Here is a 25,581-nt window from a genome sequence, read left to right on the forward strand (position 1 = left end):
TCTATTAATACATTAAGAGGTATGGAAACAGACTGTGTAGTTTTCATAAACTCATTTAATGAGATTGAAAATATTCATCATTAAGGTCATTGAAAGAAAACAATATAAAGTAAAAGCTTCTGAATAGACAGAAGCCACAAAAATCCCAAATTATACTCTTTAGAAATTTTTAATTACATATTATTTTAGTGTCTCTGAAAATTTTAAAATACCCCTTTTTCATGTTTTATATTCATCCCTGTAACATTTTCAAATAATAATGTATTTTATAAAACAAATAGCCACTGTGAAAGAAAAATACTTTCTAGTTTTTATGTTCTACATTTAGGTAGAAAAAGAGTAAACTTTTTTGTATGATTATGATTTCTTCATTTGTAGTTATTGATGAATAATAATTATCACTTTAGTTTTATACTTGAATTGGCATCATCACATTGGGTAGCCAACTTTCTAAGTCAACCATCCAAAAGCCAACTTAATGTTAGCTACAAAACTATCTGATTGAAGCGCATGGAGTTTTAAAAACCATTAACTTTTATGTGCACAGTGAAAACTTTGATCCACTGGCACATTATTTCATTTTTATAGTCAGGAGATAACAATAACATGAAAACATTCCTACTAATGGAAATATGCCTCACGAAAAGTAAAAAGTAAAAGAATGAAAGATTAGTTATTTTGAGATAAGTGGCTTTGTACATATGATAGAAAGCAAGAACAAAAATGAATCTACCCTAGGTGATTGGATGACCATGGCACCTGAGGATAATACATAGAATATAATCTTTACTAAAAGAGTACAATGGTCAAAACATTCAAAGTTTTTCTCAATAATGTACTTGAAAATTCTCTATTCTGTCATCCATTGATACGAAATGGTGAAAAGAGGACTTTAAAAAAGAACAGCTAATTTCCTGAATAATAGATGAAACTTAATGTTATGTGAACCAACGTTGACAATAGTGTCTAAATTAATAGTTAGCAAAGTGTTTCCTGTTCTTCATTGATCTTTGCAATTATCTGCACCAGATCATTTACTCTTATTACAGCTTCTTTCCATGCCATTGGGGATATTTTCCTCCTCAAGTTGTCTCTGAAAATTAACTTTGTACAGCAAAGTCCTTTAGAATTATTATTTTTTTCCACTGGGTCCAGATTTTTATGCATGAAAATAATGTACTGCTGAAAAGTATTATTAGTTCTCAACATTTTCTTATATTGTGTTTTTAAAAGTCCCACTATTAGATAAATTTTTATTTCTTTGGTACTGTTACACAGGGTAGGAAGAATCCTTCTGAGGTCTTTATTAACAGTGATATAAATACCTGATCTAAATTTATCAGTGCTAAGAGTTTTACAGATATTTTAAATAATGAATTGTGTATAGTGCTTTCCTTTTCACTAATCCCTTCAGGTATATTATCTCATTTGATCTCCTGAGCAGCTATGAATATCAATTTTGTTATTTACAGATGAGAAAATAGAGGTTTGAAGAGATTAAGTGACTTGCTCAGGTTCACACAATTTATAAGTAGTTCATTTCTACAGCATTTATCAGGCATATGCTATATAACAGATAGTTTTCTAACCCATTAGGATATTGCAAACAATTTTTTAAGTACCTACACTTGCAGGATGAATCCCAAATGTGAAAACAGGCAGGTAGAATCTCAAATATGTACAATGTAAAATATATTCAAACAACAAAAGTAGAATAGATATTTAACTAATTGTACTTTTTGCAAGGGTCAGGGACTACTTTATAGAGTGGTTGGTGCCTGAATCACATTTTGTTTGGTAAATATGAGTTTGTCAGATAAATGAAGGAAGAAATGTTCCAAAGTAGATTTTGTAACCTACAATCTAACACATTCTTTACTTTATAACATCACCTCTATATCATGCTCTATTGATTTTCTATTGGTAGTATAAAACTATTACCATAAAATTTAGTGGCTTAAACAACACACATTTTATTTTATTTTATTTATTTATTTATTTATTATACTTTAAGTTCTAGGGTACATGTGCATAACGTGCAGGTTTGTTACATATGTATACTTATGCCATGTTGGTGTGCTGCACCCATCAACTCGTCAGCACCCATCAATTCATCATTTATATCATGTATAACTCCCCAATGCAATCCCTCAACAACACACATTTTTATCTCACATTTCTTTAGTTCAGAAATTTGAAATGGGTTTCATTGGGCTAAAATCAACATGTCATCTAGGCTGTCTTCCTTTCTGGAGGCACTAGGAAAATTTCAATGTCCTTATTGTTTTCCACCTTCCAAAGAGGACTCACATTCCTTGGTTCATGGCTCCCTTCTCCCATTTTCAAAGCCAACAACAGTGGATTGAGATTTAATGTCCCATCCCACCAACCCTGCTTCAGTTGCCATAACATCTGTTTCTCTGAATACACACAAGAAATGTTCTCAACTTTTAAGAAGTCATGTCATTATACTGGGCCAGCCTGGATTGTTTAGGAAAATATCCCCATTTCAAGGTCCTTAACCTTAATTACAACTGCAAAGTCCCTTTTGTCTTGTAATATATTCACAGATTCCAGGGATTAGAAAGTGGACATATTTTGGGGGTGGGAATTATTCTGCCGAATACACATGCCATTTGTAATCTTAAATTATTTCTTGTCTCACATGGATTTAAGCAGACTTTCTTACCATCAGAACTAGATTATTATACTGATGATGTTGTGTATTTTGCCTATGACACTTCAAAAACACTTCACATTTTTACACCATTTTCTATTATCTTAGAGATGTCACTTTTAAAATATGCAGTTTCGGAAAAATTCAAAAAGATGAAGAAGAGGTTTGATCATTCGGGCTCATTGACTCAGGTACTAAATATCTTTCTTGTTTGCCATGCTACTATTTCCCAATAACTAAAAGCCTTTATCTTAAGCTTAGAAATTTCTCCTCATGAATCCAAAAACCTATTGATCTACAGGACTGTCCAACACAAAACACTTCATGCTGGCCTATTATCTATACTCTTTTTCTACTTCTACTCTTTCTGTTCTGCTCCCTACAACAGAGAAGGGCAAATGCATCCCATCAATTGCAAGAACCATAATCCTGGAGGTCATCTTGTCTGCAGTTTCAAACAAAAACCAACAAAATGGTAGAAATTTTACCAACTGAACATTTATTAAATCAGTCCATATTTCTCTATATGCATTGGCATACCCTTAATTCATAATCTCCTATTTTGGTTCTAAAAGAAACTACTAATTAGACCCTTTGTCTCAAGCTTCTGTCCTACTTCTCTCTATTTAAGCATCCAGGCTACAGCCAGAGGATTCATTCTAAAATAAAAACTCACTTCATTAACTGTCCTACTTCAAAATCCTGTAATGGCTGACTGTTCTCTCTAGATAAATTCCCAACTTCCAAAATACCGTGAATAATTTTAATTTCCCTTAGTGCCCTGTACTCTTTCTCACTGTCAGCTCTTTGTTCATATTATCCCTTATTACTGCCTTATCCTCTTCCTTCTCCTGCTCCAAACACATTTCTTGCTCTTTATTACAAAATTTAAATTATCACCTCCTCTAGGGAACTCTTCCTCTTCCCCACAGCTAGCCTCTGCTTTACTTCCTTGGGGAAGAAAATGCATTGGATTAAAAATAAGAAAGAAAAGAACATTTATTGAGACATTATATGGTAAGATTTTGCCCTGTATGCTTTAAATATAATATATGCTAAGTCATTTGAAAAGTTTTGTGAAGTGGTTATTAGAGAAGTTACAAATAGAAAAGCTATATGATATATTAAAATGCAGAATGGAATAATCTAGGAAAACCTAGCTGGCTATGGAGACACATAGGTTGATCTTTATTGTTATGTCTTCATAGTCAGGGTTTGCCTTTCATTCATGCAGGCTTATAAAGTTTCATCAGGTTTCCCAATTTGATCAGATTCAGAGATGCTATCTCATGCTAATAAAGTTCTCATGAAAATCATATAGAAATAATTTAATTTACTGAGCTATTTTTCTCAGTACTCAAACTACTATGGGAAGCCACATCAGCAAAGATTTGTTTGTTACACACTAGAAAAGAAATAGGTTTAAGACCTAAATGCTCAATGCTTCAAGCAATCATGTCCATTTTTACACTTGCTTATTTGTGCAGGGAATCAAATCTTCAGGTCAGCCTAACGAAGTTCCTCTTATCCTGGGCAATTCATGAATGATCATTGCTGATAATTGCCTAGGTGTCTTATTTTTCCATGTCTTTGGACTGAACAACCTTAAACCAAGGAAGTGTTCTCATTCTTTAGATGTTGTTGATAATTATCACAGGGTCTGAGTACAGAAATAACTTCACTATTGTTCAGTTCTGATCCGTATTTTTCAGATTGTAATTTGAAGAAGGCAAGTTTGTTTGTTTTATTATGTCTTCCATGGAGCGCTCCATTATTCAATTTTATCCTGTAACTCTTTAAGTTTCAACTATAGGTGTTAATAATTCTGTTTTACTGTTGGAGAATTTACGCTTGAGTTTAAGTAACTTTTCTTAAGTCAGAGCTGGCATTCAAAGAGAGTTCCTCTGACTCCAGAGCCCTTGCTTTTTCAAGCTTTGCTTACCAGTTTTAGCTCTGTTTCTAAGTAAATGTTTGCCATTGGCAGATCATTAACTGCTCTCTGTCCCACTTTGCTTATCAGAAGGGTGAGATGTTGCTCTAAATTATTTCTAAAATCTCTTCCAGCTTCATTTTTTATTAATAAAAGGCAATATTATTTCCCTGCTTTCCTAAGTCTACCAAGTAATCTCTTTCACAATGCAAAGCAGAAATATGCTGTGAACTAAATTCCCATTCCAGCTGCCCAGATACTGGCATAAGGGTGACTGAAGTCGTATTTTTCAGTATTGTGAGCTTTCATCCTTTTTTTCTTCTTTATAGTTAATTTAATGAGAGGTTGGTTGGTCCCATTTCTTATAAAGGAAAGAGATTAGGGTTTGGATAGCTCCTTGAGCTTCTTTTTAATTATCTCAGATTTCACATTTTTCAAGAAGAAATGGCTGTAACTTATTCAAGAGAAAGAAGATTCTGTGATGCACATTATAACTATAGTAGATCAAAGGCCTCATTTTTTGCACTGTGCAGGTGTAAAATTTCTGTGACAGAGGAGGATCCACGATAGGCAGTAAAAAAGGGAAAACAAAATTACATTAGTTTCACACGTTTGCTTTGCAACATCTGTTTAGGTGGAAAGCATTTTGCCTGTTGATTTATTGAGGAGTTTGGTCATGACAAGCCATGTCTGTCTATTTCCCTGGTTATTTTGAAAGCTTTGAGTCCAAAGGGGTTGAAGTAGCCTAGCTAAATTGCACTGATGCCAGTAAATAGTGACTTTGTGTAAGGGGCAGAGTGAGCATCTGCTTTTCTTAGAATTCTGGATCCAAGTGTGGTATCTGGGGACAGAGGGGTAGAATTGGACTGACAGCTTAGTTTTTCTGCTGCCCTGAATTTACTAAAGTTAGCTATGAAAATAGCCCAACTTAATCAGTGTGGGCCAGTTGGTCATATCATTGTTTCCTGTGACATTGGCTGTTCATCAACACCTGAGACCTGAGTCAGTCAGTGCTTCCTCCCCACAGTTCACACACACATAGCTGATGGATTACCATCTTCACACAGATCTCTTAAATACAAATGTAACCTCACGTTAAAGTCCTATATTGACAAAAAGACCATATGACTGTTTTGCTAACAAGTCTGGATATCTTCAGCATCCAGCCAATAATTTTTTCCCTTAGGGAGCATGAAAGGGAGGGAAGTAGGAAGGATTTTTGTTACTGGTTAGTGAAAAGCCAAATTACTATTTCACAGCAGGAACCACCATAAACAGAAATAAGCAAGCAAGCAAACAAATAAAAAACCCAGAATTTCAAAAACAAACAAACAAAAAAACCCCAGAATTTCACCATCACTGCACTCCTAGCATCCAACCCATTATTTTGCAAATTACTGTGAGATCAGGGGTGGGTGAACCAATTGTAAAGTAACCCAAGCCATCATTCGTATATTATAAATGATTTGTAATAGCTAAAATCCATCTTTTAGGAAAGCATAGCTGTGCACATCTTGAGATGCAAGACCAACACTGAAAAATTCTGAGAGATATTGCTTTTCCCCCCCATGTTTTAAGACCAAGGAAATGGGAGTAGAAAGAGGTAGTACCAATTTTAGTTATTGTCATAAATTCAGTAGCAAACTTCAGCAAAATTATCATCTTAAAGATGTGTTTTGGACATGTCCTTCTCTGCATCCGATCTTTAAACATACTTGGAAGCACTATTTATCCTTACTAGATCTTCAGAGGGCAGCCTAGAAACCACCTGAGATTTTGTAGAAATAGAATCTGACCTCATTGCTTTCCAATCAGAGAGTGACCATTATCTTGAACCCAGTTGGAAAGCTGATTACTTTATTTTCTTAAATCAGTGGGTACACTGGACTAAGATGCCTTTATGTTATTGCATATGTAGTTTTCCAGATGTCTTACTAATGTATAGGCAAACATGTTCAATAGATTCAGTGAAGTTTACATGCTTTCCAGAGAGATACTTAACTGAGTCAGTTACTAGGCATAATGTGTCATACTCTGGGTCTTCGGAATGTCTTATCACAGATACTCTAAGTCAGGAATTAATTGTTTAGTTCAGTTGCTTCCAAATATACAGCATTCTATTTGTGTAATACAAATAGCAAGCACAGTGGGCAAAACAAAAAGAGAGACTAATTGAGAAACCATTTTTAGGACAAATTCTATTAATGCAAGTGTATCGTATATTAAAGAGAGATGAAAGTTTTGCTTAGCCTAGTCACTTGTATCAAACATTTTTTTTTTCTACCACAATGCTAGATCTCTTTAGAAAGAATTATGTATTTATTTGTTCACGAAATCTTGTCAAAATTGTGTATCAGTGAAATGAATATAATTATTACCTCTGAAAGTTAATCCATGTATGCCTGAGGTTGCATTCTTTGAATTTTTGCAGTCGGACCTTGGCGATGACCTTGAGCAGTAGGATATAAATAACTCCCACATGCTTAGTGTTCCAATAATGGAACACTAGGCATAAATGGCTACTCCTGCTGGCTTTATTTCAAAAGTTGCATCAACAAAAAGCACTTTGGGGAGGGGTCACAAGTAAGTAAGTTTAAAAAATAGTAGAAGCATGATACTAGATATAGAGAAGGAAAGAAAATATGAGTGGGAAGAGTTTTTGGAAACGTCTATAGTTCTCTACAGTCAGAAAACATTCATCCTCTACTTTAAATAAAACTTCCTGCTTCCCATAATTTGAATATTTCTACTACTCAGCTTTGCCACTGAGAAGCTAGTATTTTGTAAAGAGTTTCCTTTTCAATTTTGGGCTTTTGATATGATAATCTCATACTTGCTGAATACATTTACTCTTAAATGACAGTTTTGTCATTGTTGTTGACCTGAAGCAGGGTGTATTTTTAATGGGAGATGTGAAGAAAAATGGAATAGAGGCAAAAAAGTTATTACCAAGTTACCATTTTTAGACAGTCATTTTAAGTAGCTGGAAAACAATTCTATTGGTTCCTTCATTCACTGATGAGAAGATCTCTGTAGTGAGGAAGTTGTGAGAGGAAGGGATTAAAATTAGCCAACTATCTTACAAAACAATACTTGTGTGTCACTTTGCTCAGTAATCTCTTTTTAGCCATGTGGATTTTTAGTTCATCAAGTCTAATTCTCTTGTATCCTTTGTTGCAGGCTACCTGTGTGAGTCATATGTCAGTGCAATTTCTGGAGATCAATTGTAGCCTTGAAGTCTCAGAACAATGGCAAAAAGACAAGCAGGGCATGATACATTTGGTAAGTGCCTTATGTAAACCACAGAAAATGATAGAGGCAAAATTTTTTTCTTTCCTAAGGCTGGTGATTTATTGCATATTTCTTGTCACAGAGTAGATAACATAGGAGGACAGGAAGAAATTTGCTAGTTTCCACAGTGCCCCTTGAAAATAATTCATTGAATTGGGTTCCTTTGGAAACATTCACATATTCTGCATGTATTTTTACCAGACACATTTAGCATCTTAATGGGATAATAAAAGCTATCATTTGGGAAATATACACATTGCTCCTATCTGAGTGCACAGTGGTGTTGGTAGGTACTGAGGGAGGAAGAGATAGATGTGCCCTGAGGAAGTCTCTGTCTTGTCTCCATGCACATTTAAGTCTTTTGCACATTTGAGCAGGGACTGGGAGAGGAGCATGGGGGAAGGGGGCTGGATGTGGCTGACATCTTTTAAGATGTATGAACTGCTAAATTTAGAAATGTCATTTTTTTATTGCCAGTGAACTGCTAGCGTCTTTCTATGAGTCACTAAGAAAAAATAGCAATCACCTCCTTTGCAAGAGCTAGTATGAGTAACACAAAATGGGTTCAATTAATCATTTTAACCACTAAGTTCACTCTGGATAAACAAAGTGTGTATCAGATGATGTGTCCTAGAAAGGTAGTCATCCTTACAAAATGCTACTCTCTGCAGCTATGCTCTACTCATTATTGTATTGCAAATAGTTCTCTGAAAGAAAAAACTGTTCAAGCAAAATATGAAACAGCATTCATTTGTCATTTTCCTTCAGGGACTAGGCAGCAACCTGCTGTGGCTGAAAATATGTGGTCATTATGAAGCTGGTATTGAATTGTTTGTTTGTCTTCAGCAGGGGAGGGAAGTTTCAATGATGTTACTATTTGATTGGTAATTTCAGGCATTTCTGCTTTCTAAAGGCATATACTCTGTTCAGAATTGATATTAATAGATGAATGTGTAAATATGCTCTTTGTGTGTGTGTGTTTCTTTTTAATGTTCATATAATTTTCAGTGCCATAAGCTCTTATCACCTGAGGAGTGATGGTGAGTTTTATTTTCTTGTTAGTGTATAGTGTTTTATATCACAGTGAGTCAGGTTGCTTCCTCTTTCAGAAACCTGAAGCATTTACTATAAATGGAGTGAGTTAGGATGTCTAAGATGCCTTGTTCGCTGATGACAGTATGACTTTGGCAAGTAGATCAGAGAGAGTTCAGTGTCTGCATGTGGTGTGCTATCTCTTTCATCTGGTCACAGGAAGCAGCAGGCATTTTTTTTTTTTTTTTAATGTAGAGAAACCTAGGTTCTGTTTCTCCTCTTTTTCCTGATCCTCCATCTTTTCTTTTTTTTTTCTTCCCTTGTTTTTTTCCCCATCTTTTTCTTGTTCTTATTCTTCTCCACGCTGGTTAATACTGGATTCAGGGGACTAAAAAGTGACATGAGAAGGTAATAGGCTACACACATCTACTTAAATCTCCCAGACAGATAAGAACCTAGTCCACTTAAAAGTAACTTCAGATACCATCCTTACAGAAATGCATGCCATCATTTAACAACTTTTACCAAATCCTTTATTCTGCTATTTTAACGTGTTTCCTTTTATAACGTGCTTAGAGAGCACAAGAAGTATGTCACCATTTTCTGAAACATTCCTTACTCAGTCTGCAAAATCAGTCTTTCAGCCTATTTAATTGGAAGCAGAATTAAAGCTTCATTAACTTTATCTCTAAACTTTTAATCAATTTATGACACTCTTCAGAGCTTCCTTTGCAGTTTTTTCAGATCCTCTTTAAGTCAGAGAATGTAGAACTGTACATGTGTCTCCAAAAGATATTTGCCCAGGGCAAGTCAATGGTAAAGTTCAAAAAAGTTTTAAAAGCCATATTCGTGTTCTTCAAACTCTTATGGTCACATTTGCCAAGCAGAATATGTTTAGTAAAGGTAAGGATTTGCTAGTATAAGACTCTGGTAAGGGAGATGACTTGACTGCCAGGAAATAATACAACATGTAGAATAGAGAGAAAACATGGCTATCCTAGGATGCTACCGTGTTTATTTTATACTTAGGAGAGGAGTAAAAAGCAACCTTTGATGAAGAATGGAAACTTGAGCATCACTGAGAAAAGTCTGTTTCGTTGGGGTTGTTACAATAACACTTTGCCTGGAGAAAGTACTCAACCTGGATATATTCTGATAATATTGATTTGTGATTCTTTCCATTTAAAGAATCCTTTTGGAGAGTTAGGTGAGGACAGGAAAGTGCAGAGATGTTTAAGGAGAAGAGTTAGATCAAAATCTTACTTATTCAGTAAACTATAAAGTTGTTCTTCCAGGCAAAAGGAGACAATTGCGGGTTTTATTACTGTCTAAATGAAGGGACTTTAATTGCTCAGATATACTGCTATGCTTCTTTGCCTCATTAAGTGTATTAACAGTCTGATCTTTGCAGTGGGGAAAAAACAGGAAAAAAGTAAATGGGGTAAAACCATGAATTAAATAGTTAGCTTATAGCAGTATACATCCAAAATGATGGATTCTGATCTGTTCTCTCTCTCTTTCCCTCTCTCTCTCTCTCTGTGTGTGTGTGTATGTGATCTCACTTGCTTCACAAAAACATTGCTGACCATCCAACACAGTAAACTAGAGTAATCGATACATAACAAAGATAGAAGCCACCATTTATTCAGATCATGCTACATGCCAGGTACTTAACATATTTAAAGTATGATATATCTAGTATACTTTATGTAATTACCTAATATACTTATTTTATCATTTAAATGTATTACCATGAATGACTATCTATATGTCATGCTCTGAGTAAAAGATACAAACCCTAAGATGTAGGCATTTCTGTTGTTATTTTACGGATGAGGAAAGTGAAGTCCACAGAAGAGACTTGCTACAGTCTCACAGTTTGTCAGTGGCAAAACTTAGTTTTGAACTCAAGTCTCTCTAACACTAAAGTTGATGTTTTTCCTAATGCATTCCTGTTACTCTGCTGGACTTGTCAGATTTATCTGGTATCTCAAAAGATTCATGTAAGAGAACCACAGTTTTTCATCCATAACACTACCTCCAAGAGAGATAAGGACACTAAATTGCAATGATATAATTAAACATTTTTGGACTTTTTTCTATCAGAGAAGCCTAGAGAAGGTCATCTTTCTTAAAAAAAAAAAAAAGAAAGAAAGAAAAGAAAAAGAAAAAAAAAAGCCAGAGATAGACAAAAGGTGAGGCTTCTGGAATTTTAATGACCAGTCTATTATGAATATAATGTCATCTTGGCCTATAATGAGTTATCACAATCATTAACTATTGTTGCAGTTATTGGTTGTAAAATAAAAGGCAAAGTCTTAACTATTTAATATATGATTAATACAGTTGACTTTATTAGGCTCTTACACTGTGTTTGTGGGTTTCTTTCTTTTTCTCTCTTTCATTTTTTTTTTCCCCTCTCTGTGAACCACAAAATTACAGGTCTGTGTCTTATTGTACTTTATGGTTCAGTAAATTAGGCCAGGGTGATAACCTGAGGGAATATTAATAATCCTTGTTTTAACAAGCCTAAATTTATACCATTGTCAGAAGTTAATTGCTCAGTTATACCCCTGGTGCTCAGGATTACTGAGTACTAAAGGATAGTGGTGGGAAGAAAAGTGTTCCATTTTTGCAAAATCTACTTCCCTAAGATTTGTATTTCTGGCAACAAGGAGATGATTACCCTGAAATACGTGACTATTTATTGAACCAAAAATAGAAGGTGTTTTATATAGGCACTAAGTAATACTTCTAAGGTCTGAAATCCTATGGAGCACATACAGAAAATGTTTGCAAGTTTATAAAGTGTCTGAGTCTGGGTATCTAGTAACTTGGAAAACACTACTATTTTATCATAAAACTGTACGCCAGGGGTTCTTTGTCAGAAGAGCTCCAACCAGATGACAGGATTTATCTCCGAGAAAATGTTCTTTGTGGCCAGCCGCAGTGGCTCACGCCTGTATTCTCAGCACTTTGGGAAGCCAAGGCTGGTGGATTGCTTGAGGCCAGGAGTTCGAGACCAGCCTGTCCAATATGGCAAAATCCCATCACTACTAAAAATATAAAAATTATTCAGGTGTGGTGGCACATACCTGTAATCTCAGCTACTCAGGAGGCTGAGTCAGGAGAATCCCTTGAACTCAGGAGGTGGAGGTTTCAGTGAGCCGAGATTGTGCCACTGCACTCCAACCTGGAGGACAGAGCAAGCATCTCACAAGAAACAGAAAAAAAAAAAGTTCTTTCCTTTGTGAGGGAGAAAAGGCAGCCAACACTTTCATTTTGATCTCCTCCATGCTTTCCTGGAGGCTGAAATGCATCTACCTGATATTGGACTCAGTTTCCTGAGACCAAGAGTATGTGTTAGGGTCAGAAAGGTGAATAGCTACAAAAATAGATGATGAGAGAGATTATTATTAGATAGTATAACCCTCTGGAACCTCTAGGATAGTCACATATTCACTTGTCCCCTTTAAAAGTGTAATTAGGCATTTTCCAATTGGTTTGCCACTGCTTTCCTATTCAGTCATTATGTTGTATATAAGAAGAGACCAAGGCTTCAATGACTTTATTTATTTTCCTTATCTGAAATAATTAAACCTTTCTTTCAGGGAATTATGCAAACTTTTTGAAGTAGCATATGTGAAAGTCCTAGCATGTCATCCTTAAGAATATGCCATCCACATGGAATATGTGCTAATATGATTCCTTGTACCCTGCACCCCTAAACTATGAATATATCAATGACTTTTCCCCCTAAGCTTTAGTGGAACTTTCAAATCTTCAAGTGAGACCTCTAGACAGTAACCACCAAATGATTATGAGAGGTGAAGCAAGCTGGACTTCCTGGGTCGAGTGGGGACTTGGAGAACTTTTCTGTCTAGCTAGAGGATTGTAAATACACCAATCAGCACTCTGTAAAAATACACCAATCAGCACTCTGTGACTAAAGGATTGGAAATGCACCATTCAGCACTCTGTAAAAACGCACCAATCAGCGCTTTGTGTCTAGCTAAAGGATTGTAAATGCACCAATCAGCACTCTAAAATGGAGCAATCAGCACTCTGTAAAATGGACCAATCAGTGCTCTGTAAAATGGACCAATCAGCAGGACATGGGCGGGGCCAAATAAGGGAATAAAAACTGGCCACTGGAGCCAACAGTGGCAACCCACTTGGGTCCCCTTCCATGCTGTGGAAGCATTGCTCTTTCGCTCTTCATAATAAGTCTTGCTGCTGCTCACTCTGGGTCCGCATTACCTTTATAAGCTGTAACACTCACCGCCAGGGTCTGTGGCTTCATTCTTGAAGTCAGCGAGACCACCAACCCACTAGGAGGAACAAACAACTCCGGACACACCACCTTTAAGAGCTGCAACATTCATTGCGAAGGTCTGCAGCTTCACTCCTGAAGTCAGCATGACCATGAACCCACCAGAAGGAAGACACTCCAGACACATCTGAACATCTGAAGGAACAAACTCTGGACACACCATCTTTAAGAACTGTAACACTCACTGTGAGAGTCTGCTGCTTCATTCTTGAAGTCAGCAAGACCAACAACCCACCGGAAGGAGCCAATTCTGGACACAATTGGAGCTTTGAAACCTATTGACCTAAATATAGGTTATAGTGAGTTCAGTATAAAAGATTGCTTTTTGGGGGGCCGGGCGCGGTGGCTCAAGCCTGTAATCCCAGCACCACTTTGGGAGGCCGAGACAGGCGGATCACGAGGTCAGGAGATCAAGACCATCCTGGCTAACACAGTGAAACCCCGTCTCTACTAAAAAAAAAAAAAAAAAAAAAAAAAAAAAGATTGCTTTTTTTCCTTCCCTTCTCTTTTTTTTTTCTTTTTCCTTATTCCTATCCCATTATAGTGTTTTCTGCCATGTTATGCATGTACATTTAAAAATTACCCACTAATCCAATAAAAAACATACTGATCCATTATTATGCCTTGGAATGTGTGATAAATAGTATAGGGATCACCACAGCTCAAAGGGAGTTGGGAGAGCAACAAGTGGTCGGAAGTTGTAGTCAGACTGCTTTGAGTTGTACCCTAGCTTTACTATTTGCTGGCTATGTGGGAAAATTACCTAAAATATATAAACATTAATTTAGAATGTACAATGACACATGTACAATGTAGAATATGTTTTCATATTGAATGTCAAATGAAGATAATAGAAGCTCAGGCTGACGACCTAGATTTTGGGGTTCAAACCTTGACTCTGCCCGTTCCTTGCTCTGTAAACTTGGGTAAGTGATGAACCTCCCTGTGCCTCTATTTTGCTTTCTATAAAGTAGTACTGTAAAAATTAAATGAATTAAAACATGCCTTCTGTTTATAAAAGTATCTGGCACACATAAGTGCTCAATAAATGTTATTGTTCTTGTTCTTTGTTGCTTTTATTATCCATCGTTTTACATTACTTAGGGAAATGCATGGAAATAATGAATACTTAGTCAATGTTAATTATTATGTAACAGGTCCTCCCCTTTCATAATTGGCACACATTTAAATAATAGGTCATTATGGGATAAGTATTGTCTGCATGGTACATATGATAAGCACTTTGTGGGTTTAGTTGTGGGGACTATCATTTCACAGAAATCACAACTAAATGAAAAGACCTCAAAAGGCTAAGTAGTGGTAAAGATGTGGAGCTACTAGAACTCTGGTATAAATGTAAATATGGACAATTATTTTGTAAAAATATTCAACAAAAATATTCAGAATCTAATAAAGTTCAAACTTTCTATGTCTTATGAACTACTGACTTTACTCTTAGCTACATACCCAAGAAAAATGAGTGCATTTTAGAACAAAAGACATGATCAGGAATGTTCATAACAGCTTTCTTCATAATAGCTAAAAACTGGAAAAAAATTAAAATCAGAATGATGGGTTAGGCAAATATGTGAAATATTCATATAAAATATTATAAAGTAATGAAAATGATACATAAGTTCAACAATGTGGGTGACACTCACAAGCATAATGTTCAATAAAATAAGCCAGGTACAAAACAGCACATACCATAAGGCTGTTTTTATTGCAGTATTTTAAATACGCAAAATTCTCTGATGACATGTCAGAATAGTAATTGTCTTTGGGGAGGTAAGTAGCAACTTGGAAAGTGCATGAGAAGGGCTTCTGAGGTGCCCGTTTTGATTTTAAAATTGCATTTGCTTTGTGAAAATTGATTAACCACAATTTTATGTGTTCTTTTCTTTATATGTTTTATTTCCATAAACACTTTAAAAAGGAATAAAATGATAAAATCATTGATTGTTTCAGATTTATCTAACAACACAATTTTGGAAATTATTCTAGGTTATTGGTTTTCAAAGGCTGAAACAAAGTTCAGTATCTGTACCTTGAACTACCTGGCTTTGGCTACACCTAAAATAGTAACATATTTACTAAGTTCTTGGGATTTATAAATGTAAGGTTTTTATTTTTTAAAACCAAACTGAATAGTCTTTTAAAATATTATTTAAGTGGTGCAAAATTATAATAGCTGGAAATGATATTTGATCCTCTAGCATCATTAAAACTTCTTAAGCCTTGTCTTATTTGAGGTTGAGTACAGTAAAACGTTATTTAAAAAATAACACAAAATATAACCATCTAAATTTACTTTTGACCCACTCTGAGCATATTTTAAACTTAGCAAAAAACATGTAAAGCCAATTCTTACTGTAAAGAGAATATTGGTTATGAATAGGAATCTTTTAGAAGGTTGAATAATTTGTCAGCGATTTGTTGGCTACTTACATACCTTGTAACAAATTCAAGAAATACATTGGGATTCTAACGTAAACCCTTACTCCCTAAATGAATCAGATCTATTTTCATTAACTAGAATACTTAAACAAATCATTGTTTTGTTTGGCAGGTGCACAAGTTGAGTATGCCAGGAACCAAACTCTAAAACAGAGTTTAGCATATAGGATGTTTATTAAATAGTGGTCTTGTAATCAATACCTGTGAAAGGAAGAAAGAAGTAGTCATCAGTAGAGAAATGTCAAGTTGTGATGTAGACTCAGTGACAGCCATAGTTGTTACCATAAGAAGTTCTGGAGCTAGGATAACCTTCAGAATTGTTTTAAATTGGACTAATGATCTGATATTTTTAATTTCTAATTTATTTATTTTGGATGCAGTCTACCCAGGGAAGAGGCATTTCCTTGGGCAGGGAGGCTCTTTGCAGCTGAGATAATCCCTTAAAGGGCTGACAGCTAAAGACTGACCATTGTCAACACTCCCAGCTTCTGGGGGAACAATTTCTTCATTGAAGGGATATTTGACCAACATGTGGTCAAATGTGGTAATCCCCCACAGTCCATCTCTTGCCTGCTTAGATCGTTTTCTTCATAAAATTTCTGGAAGCTTCCCAGAGATTGTTTTAGATATCTATTCATGGAGAAAATTTAAAAGCAAGTTTGTGGGAAGCAATAGGTACTACCACCACAGCTGGTCTGGGTGTAGGGGGACAACTGATGCTCACCATTTCTTTCACTATCCAGTCTATATTCCATTCACTTTCTACTACAATTTCTGCTGGAGTCTGAGCGCTCTAAGTGGCTAGTCACCACACCTTTCTCAGACTAAAGTTGTTGCTGTTGTCCATTTATTTTCATGACTAGGCAAAGGAATACCAGAGGTACCCAAGTAGACCACCTGAGTGTCACACATATTCTTTCCATCTTCACTGTGTAGCAGCAACCCCACCTCTTCCTAAGCATCATGGTCTATTGCCCCTGCCAAGATGATCCCTGATATTCTTGCCTGCTGATCTAAAGTTCCCAGTTGGCAGTCACAGCTTACAATTCAATGTGACCATTGCTGTGTCCTCTGGCAGAAGTGCCCTGCCTTTGGGAACCAAGACCTCTAAACTTACAAAGCCTAGAATAGAAGGAATAGGAAAAATAAATCCCCAGGTGGGTCACTTGAAGTGATTTAAGTGAGCCTACTTGTTCTTTTGTTCTTGGTTCCTAGACCCATGTATTCTTCCTACTGTGAAGGGGAGGCACAGTTACATATGTTACTGATTCAATGAGCATACCACAGCATGAAGGATTGTGTTGCATTCTCATAAAGCATTGCCTCCAAGCGGGATTTCTATTCTACCAGTTCCTGAGTGGTGCTGTATGTTAAATGATTAGTTTATCTCATGGTCAGAGGCTTGCCTTAGTACCTCCTTTGCTGTAAACTAGGTTTCCTGGCTAGGCATTTTGTCATGTGGAATCCAGTAGCTAGGATTCCCTAAATCCTTAGACAGTGGTATTGGTTGATGTCCTGCAAGCAGAGAAGACGATAAGAGAAGACAAATATGGTCTTCTTGAAGCAGGCTTCTCTATTGGCAACTCAGCATTGGCCTTTACTAATGACAATTGGATATTTGTGTTTGCAGTAGCAAAACCAGCTAACACAAATAGCAAGATCAATTAAGTTAATTAGATTCCAAGAGATTAGACCCATGCATAGCTTGGCCATTTCATGTAATCATAATGCCAGCACTGGAGTAGCTGATGACAGAGACTAATATCAAGTAGACAACTTTTTGTCTTCTTCATTGTTCAGTGCTTCTTCCATAGTGGCTGCTCTCTAGTGAGTATTAGCATGCACCAGAAATACTCTGTCATACTTCATGCTCTGTTCCAAGTACCCATTCTACATGCCTCTACTATAGAACTTCTTATGCAGTATCTTCTATCTTTCTTCCTTCAGGCTCCTAATCGCTTAGCCAAGCCATTTGCTACTGTCCTTGAATTCACACATGTTCTGAACTTATTTTTTTGCACAAAACATCTGAGTACATTCTGCTCCCTACCCCCACCACAGACCAAGAATCTGTACATTGGAAGGATTTTCTCTCACTATTCTTTCAATGCCCTCCTTGAGTGGGGCTATAATGCTGCTGCTATCTTATTTCAGATTTTACCCATATGCTGAACTGACCCTTTTATGAATGAGTCATGTGATTTGTCTTCCACCATTTGCTGAGTATAAGGATCCTCTTTTTGGTGACGGGTGTGAGCTGGGGGAGAGGTGCTGGTGGATGACATGGGTGGTTTGGTAATTTGCTTATACAGCTTGCATGGACTCTCTGATCCTGCTTGAGTTTAGTTCTAGATGTACCACTTAGAACTCTCAATAAATTGTTGCAGAATATTCTGATCTTAGAGCTTAGTGAGTTTGACAGAAACCAGCTCATGACAGATAGGTGTGGCTTAATTATCACTTGGTGCTCCATGGTCAGTTCCTCCACCTATAGCAGGTCCAGTAGTATGCCAACAGTTGTTGATTAAAAGGCATATGATTCTGATGGAACGCTCTTGCACCAGACTCCCAGCAATCTGTGTTGTGATTTTCTCATTGGTACTTGCCATAATCTCTAAATGGCATCTTTTCTCATCACTGATACCACTAACGTCATAAAGTCTCCCCGGTTTTTATGCCATGGTACTTGCAATGCACCCTCCCATCATATCTCTAGCTGAGTTATGTTATAACTTAACTCTAATTATAGATTTTCTAGCCAAAAAGGGTAGTAGGAGCATGTGTTGTCTTGAGTAATATCTGAATCATCTTCAAGCAAGAGGGGAATACTAGCTTTTCATAGAGATGTTTCATCCACTTCTGCAAACTTGCAAGATCCAGGAGAATCTGGAGACTCTAAATATGCATGGATGTCATTCCTAATGTCTCTAGCTTATATGGTCCTTTGCCAAAGAGGATCCTGACTTGTGAAAGATAGGGTAAGTAGATAGGACTGGGCAGAGGGAGAAGTTGATCTGTGATACAATCTCAGTGAAAAATTAGGGCAACCCCATGAGATGCTCTAAAGCTAGAAAGTTCTCTTGGAATTGTCTAAGTTGTACTGAGACGACCCGATTTTCATTGATCATTGATCAGCCATTACTTGTGGGCCACCCTAGGAAGAAGTATAAACTTAAATAATGTGGCTGTCTGCAGATGAGGCAATTCTGGAAGAGGCAGATGCAGAAATCTGTTTACCAAGCATTCTTATGGGCTGGGCAACAAGTTTTCATTGAAGGCATTCTTTTGGCGGGACATCATAGAGTCTACTGTAGTAATTAAAAAGCATTCAGTATAACTGTGAAGGTGGGGATATAAAAAAGAGTAAGCATTGTATTCATTTGTTTATTTTTACTTTCATAAAAGGATTCATACTCTACTAGAAGGCAAAGATATTACAAAAACATTAAAACACTGGTTTAACAAGGCCAATGCGATAGAGTGAGGAAAAGGGAGTAAATTACTTGAGCATGAAATTTAGCTCTGACTCTTAACAAAGTAGAGAAGTACAAAGGTTTACATGGTTTTTATTAGCTAATAAAAGGAATCCTGGGTTTTTCTTTTCCCTAGTAAACTAACTCCTGTCTTTGAACTCTGAGAAGACTTTATTCTGAGAGTCATTATAAAATGCACTGAACGATATTCTAGATTGTAACTTCAAAACAGTTAAGTTGTTCTACCTATGATTCTTATTTTGCCAAGCACCTGAAATGCAGACATTGTGCTTATCGAAAGAAGATTCACATGCTTTAAAAACAAAAATAACATAATCATATTCACGGTTGACATATTGTAAGGCCATTTAAAGAGCCTGTATTGTACTTTTTGAAGAAGTAATTCGCAGAATGTAAGTTAGGACACTATTCTTCACCAAGATTAATCAGAAACATTTCCTTCAGCAACTACTTTCTGAGTCTTAAATTTCACCATCATTAGAAGTACTCACATGTGTGTTTGTGAGCATGTGTGAAAAAGATACACCTCAGCATAGGGTTGTTTATTAATTTCTTTAAATTTAACTTGATTCAATTTATTGTTGACTGAGTGCAATTCTATGCTAAAAATGTGTGATTAGATATAGGAAAGGTGTCCTGTCTGAAAGATGTCCTGTCTAAAAGATGTCCAGACTATTTGTTTTCAAGAAGGTACAGTCTTTTAAGGAAAGAAAGAAAGACAATTATAAATGTTAATAGTTTCACAATACAAAAAGGTATTTATGATGGTCAAATGAAAAAAATGATAGTAACTGAGGATATTTTAAATATTTTGGGAAGGGGGAAGCATTCAAAATAGGTCTTAAAATGTGCCTAATATATAATAAACCCTCAATAAATGTTACCAGTATTACTGGTGAGTGTTTCCTTAATTGATACTATCTGAATACTAATGGGAAAGTTTATAACATTGGCTGAACACTGCGCTTTTGAAAACTTAATCACATTTTTTCCTTAAGGCAACATCAAATTGATGAACCTTGTCTTCATTTTATAGAAAGAAGGAAGGAGGGAAAGAAAGAAGGAAGGGAGGAAGGGAGGGAAGGAGGGAGGGAAGAAAGAACACAAATAAACATCTCTAAAAGAGATGAAAGTAATTTTCCCACGTCACACAAGTTAGTAGATTTAAGACTAGGGATCTGAATATAAGGTTGTCTGTCTACAGAGCCCAATCTCTTTTATCACAGTCTTCTATTGCTTCTAGAAATTGTTATCAATTATGAAAAATTATTCCAAATTATTTACTGCGAAAGGAGTAATTGTTTCAGAATACACAACATTGTTCTTGGAGAAGAGTATTGTAAGAGGAAGCTTCTCTCCCTTTGCTGCCTTTCAGTCAGCCTACTTCACTGAAGGCTTCAAAATGTTATTTTCTTTCACATAGAGACTGAAAAGCGTTATATTATGATTTCAATGATTTACTCTGACCACAAATAACCATATTATGAAAAGGGCCTAGAAGAAAAAATTATATATCCATCTATAATCACTGATTCGGGGCAGTGCTGTCACTTGCAATTGAATAATGATTGCTTCATTTCTACGTGCTTTAAATTATTTAGGATTTCAAATTACTAGTATGCAAATTCCTTTTTATTTACTTAGATGGAATGAATGCCAAAAATTTCTCTTCTGGAAACTTGTGGGCCACTCAAGGTATGATATTGATTTTCGAACACTGTAGCACTTAAATTTTTAGAGCTGTGGAATTTCAAAGGGCTTTTACAAAATAAAAACAATACAACCCTGAGAAGTAGGTCATGAAACAACAATAAACAATACCCCTACAAGATGCTGCAGTTGTGGATGAACTGGTAACAGGGAAACAACGGAGAAGGGGCCAAGAAGCTAGAAAGAGAGACGAGGGTAGTGGTCAGTACATTAAAATGAAAATTAAACACCTGACTGAAAATCTGTATCTTGTGACATATTTACTTGCACGTGCTCAACTTAAACTTATTTCTGAAGATTCATACATTTATATGAAATTGATGATATTTTAAGCCCTTTGGAGTTTGGAATTAAGCAATTCAATAATTGTATAATGTTCAATATAATAAATATAATCCTGGCTATGAAAGTCTTTTTTCTATGTTTTCTAAAATGAAAGTCTTTCTATGGCTTCTAAAATGAAAGTACATTGCAAAGGAAATTCCATTCTAGCAAGGGAGATTCTATCCTGATCTACTGATCCATAAATTATCACAGTGGCAATTATGGACTCAAATAATGGACTCAAAAGTCTTTCCTAGAACCTTAGTAGGTTTAAATTATTTAATCCCTCTAGAAAAATGGAGATTTGGGACTTAACTTAAAAGCCAATACATTAGCTGGAAATTCATAACTACTAAATGCCCAATGCATTCCATGTTTGTGTTCTTTTTTCTTTTACTCAAATTCAATGTTTGCTAATAAAATAGTATGAGATTTTTACTTCAGTACAGAACCACTTAGGCAATCTGGCCCTGTATGTTAGCTACTTCCTTCTCAACTCTGTATTTATTTTGCTTATTAAAGCATTAAATATCAGACATGGCCATCAACCACTAATTCCTTTTCTTAGTATTGAATTTACTAAGTGAAACCAATATGTAGTGAAGAAATGGCTTGACATTTAATTACTACAAATTGCTATCAACTACTAAACAGTCCTACAAATTACCTGACAAATGGACAAATGCTGTTTTTGATAATAAGAATTTCAATGAGTAATTTTACTTTAATTTATTAGTTAGACTGCCCTTTGGGTATAATTGTCTCCTCTTCAGGTGGTCTCAGCAGAAAGTTAAATGGCCAAATGAATTCAGAGATTCAAATCCTGCCTCCTATTTGGAGGAATGTAAGTAAGAAAAAGGAGACCATCCTATGGAGGTAGTAGATTTTTGGTTATTTTCTCCAAGAAAATTGTTGTGATATTTCTTTTCTTAATCTTCCATGTCTTTAACAAATCCATTATTTAATAACGGCAATGGAGCATGGTAGAAAGAATTGGAAGTTTAAGAACCGTGGTCCTAGTCGTAATTCTTTCACTATAAAATATTGCACCTAAGAAAGTGTAAGGCACTTTTCTCCTCTGTACTCATTTCTCCATTTGCACAGAGAAGAGTGTATTAACTCTTTTTTTTATTATGACTAAAATTAATCCTACCCCAAATAATTCAAGCATAAAAAACAATTTATTTGCTCAGAAAACCAAGGTGCAAGAATGGCCAAAACAAACCAAATTCACCAGAATGCTCTCTCTGTATCTTTTTCTTTCTCTTACTTTGAGTTAGTGAGTGAGTGAGAGAGAGAGAGTGTGTGTGTCTGTGTGTGTGTGTGTGCATGCACTCTCTATTTCTGGTTGCTTTTTCTTAGTCTATGTTAACTTCATTCTCAGCAAGGAATTTACCATATGGTAACCTTTAAAATACACAGGTTTTCTTACAACCAAAAATTCCAGCCTAAAAGTTTTCCACAAATCCCCGAGACTTAGTTTCTGTATTCAGAGAGATGGAGTGTACTAATGAGTTAACACAGAATCACCTAACAAGACTAATTCAATAGTGGGCTGAGAGTAGAGTAGGAAACTTGTAAGTCCCTTGGGAAAACAGGAGTCCTGCTATGAGATAAATGTGGAGTGAATGCTAGGCACACAAAATAATAGATGTATATTGTAACAGGGCTGGAAGAGATTTCCATTCTTCCATTCACTCATTTGTTCTCTTAAAGAACTGTAATACAATATTGGTCAAGACTGACATGGTCTTTGCCTTCATGCAACATACAATAAATGGAAAATATATTAAAATGAAAATCTATAAAGCTATGTAATTATATGTAACATCTCTTATTGTATGATGTTTAGCTTGGCACTCTTTTCAGCATCTAGTAAACTCATTTCTCACTTGCCTACAACATTATTTCTAATTTCTCACAGATCATTGGCCTTATGCTAATTTGTACTACTATTTTCACACTTTGGAGGGAGTCAGTTGCCTGTAGCCGTCTTTTATCATACATGATTAAGGAATATTCACAGAGAGTGATTTCCATACCCAAAGCATTTAGCGTGGCACCATTTGGCACAAAATGGGAGCCAAAAACAAATTGCTACTGTCTTGGTGACGACACAACTAAATTCTTTCTTTCTTAGAAATTGATATGGTCCATTATTAGCTATTTCCTGAAATTACTGACAGAGTTGGTTGATATTTTTTGGAATGGGTGAATAACACATTTTGCTTCTTTTCTAAGAAAGACGTGGAGTCTTTTCTTAACATTAGAGTTTCACCCAGTGTCTTTGATACATTGGTAGTTATTTTTGTCATTTTTGTAATGTTTGTAATTTTGAGACTTTTCATGGAGGCAAATCTGTGTGTTTCGTGGGCAATTTGCTCCTAATCTTTCCTAACTAGTATGACTGGATTATTGTCCTTCTGTTTTTAATCAATATAAATCGCCATGAAGAATATGTGAATTTTTAAAGGTGGACCGGAAAATATTTTTATAAAATAGCATCATCCTCTTGGTCAAAGTAGGATTACAGGGACAAACAATAATCTTGATTAGTTACACAGTAGAATTTGGGTACCAATATTTCCTACTTTTGGTGAGACAGTGGGAGTTTAGTGAGGGATGAAACAACATTACAACTTGGTTGATACAGAACAATCTTCTAGTTGATACTGGGCATATAAGAATTGGCACATCTATTTGGAACTGAGAGTTAATAGAAAATTTTTTTAAATGCTTAAACTTTATGGAAATTCTTCAAAAAGTGATCTTTAAGCTAAGACCAGCAGGGATTCTTCCTGCACTAAGAGGATTCATAGTTGGCACACAGACAACTTTTTGAGAATGCTCAATAAAGACATCACATCTTTTGGTCAAACAAATTTCAAAAGTGATCCCTCCTTGGTTAGATGCAACTCCTGCAAGAACATCAGTCCTACTTACTGCCTTGAACTGAGGCAATAAAATTTTGGCTTGTACAGTTTAGGTCTTGGATTCAAAATTTAATTTTAGCAGAGAGATCTTGGGCTAGCTACTTAATTTCACAAACCTCACTTTTTCTAATCTGTAAAATGAGATAACTATACTTATTTTATAAATCATGTACACTAAAGAGTAATGTAGGTAAATTATCTATCACATGGTCTGCCATCGTCCAGACCACGCACTCAATGAATAAATACTAGCTCTGATTTTATTATTTTGTTTGTAATAATAATAGTAATAATATAGTATTACAACTTTATTTTAATCTCTCATATCATATATCAAATGACTGCTTATAATTTTTAACCTTACTTTTACCCAAATGTCAGTTCCATGACTGGGTATTTTAATAATTCTTATTGAGAAGATTGGAGGAAGGAAGTAAGACTAAAGCTATAATTGGTTAAAAAAAAAAAAGAAAAAATAAAAATTCAGCAGGCATTCATATTAGCTAGAGCAAACCATATTTTGTCACTTCTCTGTAATATCTATAGAATGGTTTTAACTTAATCCACCATGATCACAGAGTGGACTTGTCTAAAGTTGTTTTACATAAACAATTCTGTAAATTATCTATGTACAACAGAAGAACACCACAGCCTTACTGTGAGTGTGAGGGCTCCTCCTGGCTGAGAGGTTGCTTTTCTCTTTCTTACTGTGCAGTATACCACATTGTTGCAAGCTATTGTACAACAAAATCGTGTCCAAGGGGGTGACCAGGGTAGTGAAGGATTTAAAAACAACATTTCATGAATAATACTCTAAAGAATTTGAATTAGGATTGAGGATTTTAGCCACAGAGAAGTGGATCATTGAAATTGGCTAACTGACAACTGTTTCCAAATATGTGAAGGTTGTCCACATATATGAGGTATGTCTAGGGTTGCTACTAAGCTGAATGGAAGTTTTTCAAAAATAGGAAAACTTTCATTTATTTTTAAACTATTAGACATATAAAGCAGAAAAATGAGTAGTTCTTTTTCATGATGAGATACGCTGTCACTGGATGTATTCATGAAGAGTCTGGATACAGTGCTGGAGCTATTGTGGTGGGACAGCAATTCATTAAATTGCATTGGGTCACACTATATATCTTAAATTCTCGGGCTATAGAAACAAGTAAGATGAAATACAAAGATAAACTCCTGGATGACTAAGGCTCAAACTCAGACTTCTGTTTTATTTCATTAAAACAGAAAATTGTCCACTTCTCTCAATGTCCAATCTCTTCCATTCTCCATCTGACTTTCTCTGAGTAGACACAGATGAGCTATAATCAGGCATTTGTAATTCTTCTGGAATGACAAATACATTGACATTCTCCCTGCCAATGACAATACTGCAAATT

The sequence above is a fragment of the Trachypithecus francoisi genome, unplaced genomic scaffold, assembly GCF_009764315.1.
Source record: "Trachypithecus francoisi isolate TF-2019V2 unplaced genomic scaffold, Tfra_2.0 Lachesis_group16, whole genome shotgun sequence".
NCBI classification, from domain to species: domain Eukaryota; kingdom Metazoa; phylum Chordata; class Mammalia; order Primates; family Cercopithecidae; genus Trachypithecus; species Trachypithecus francoisi.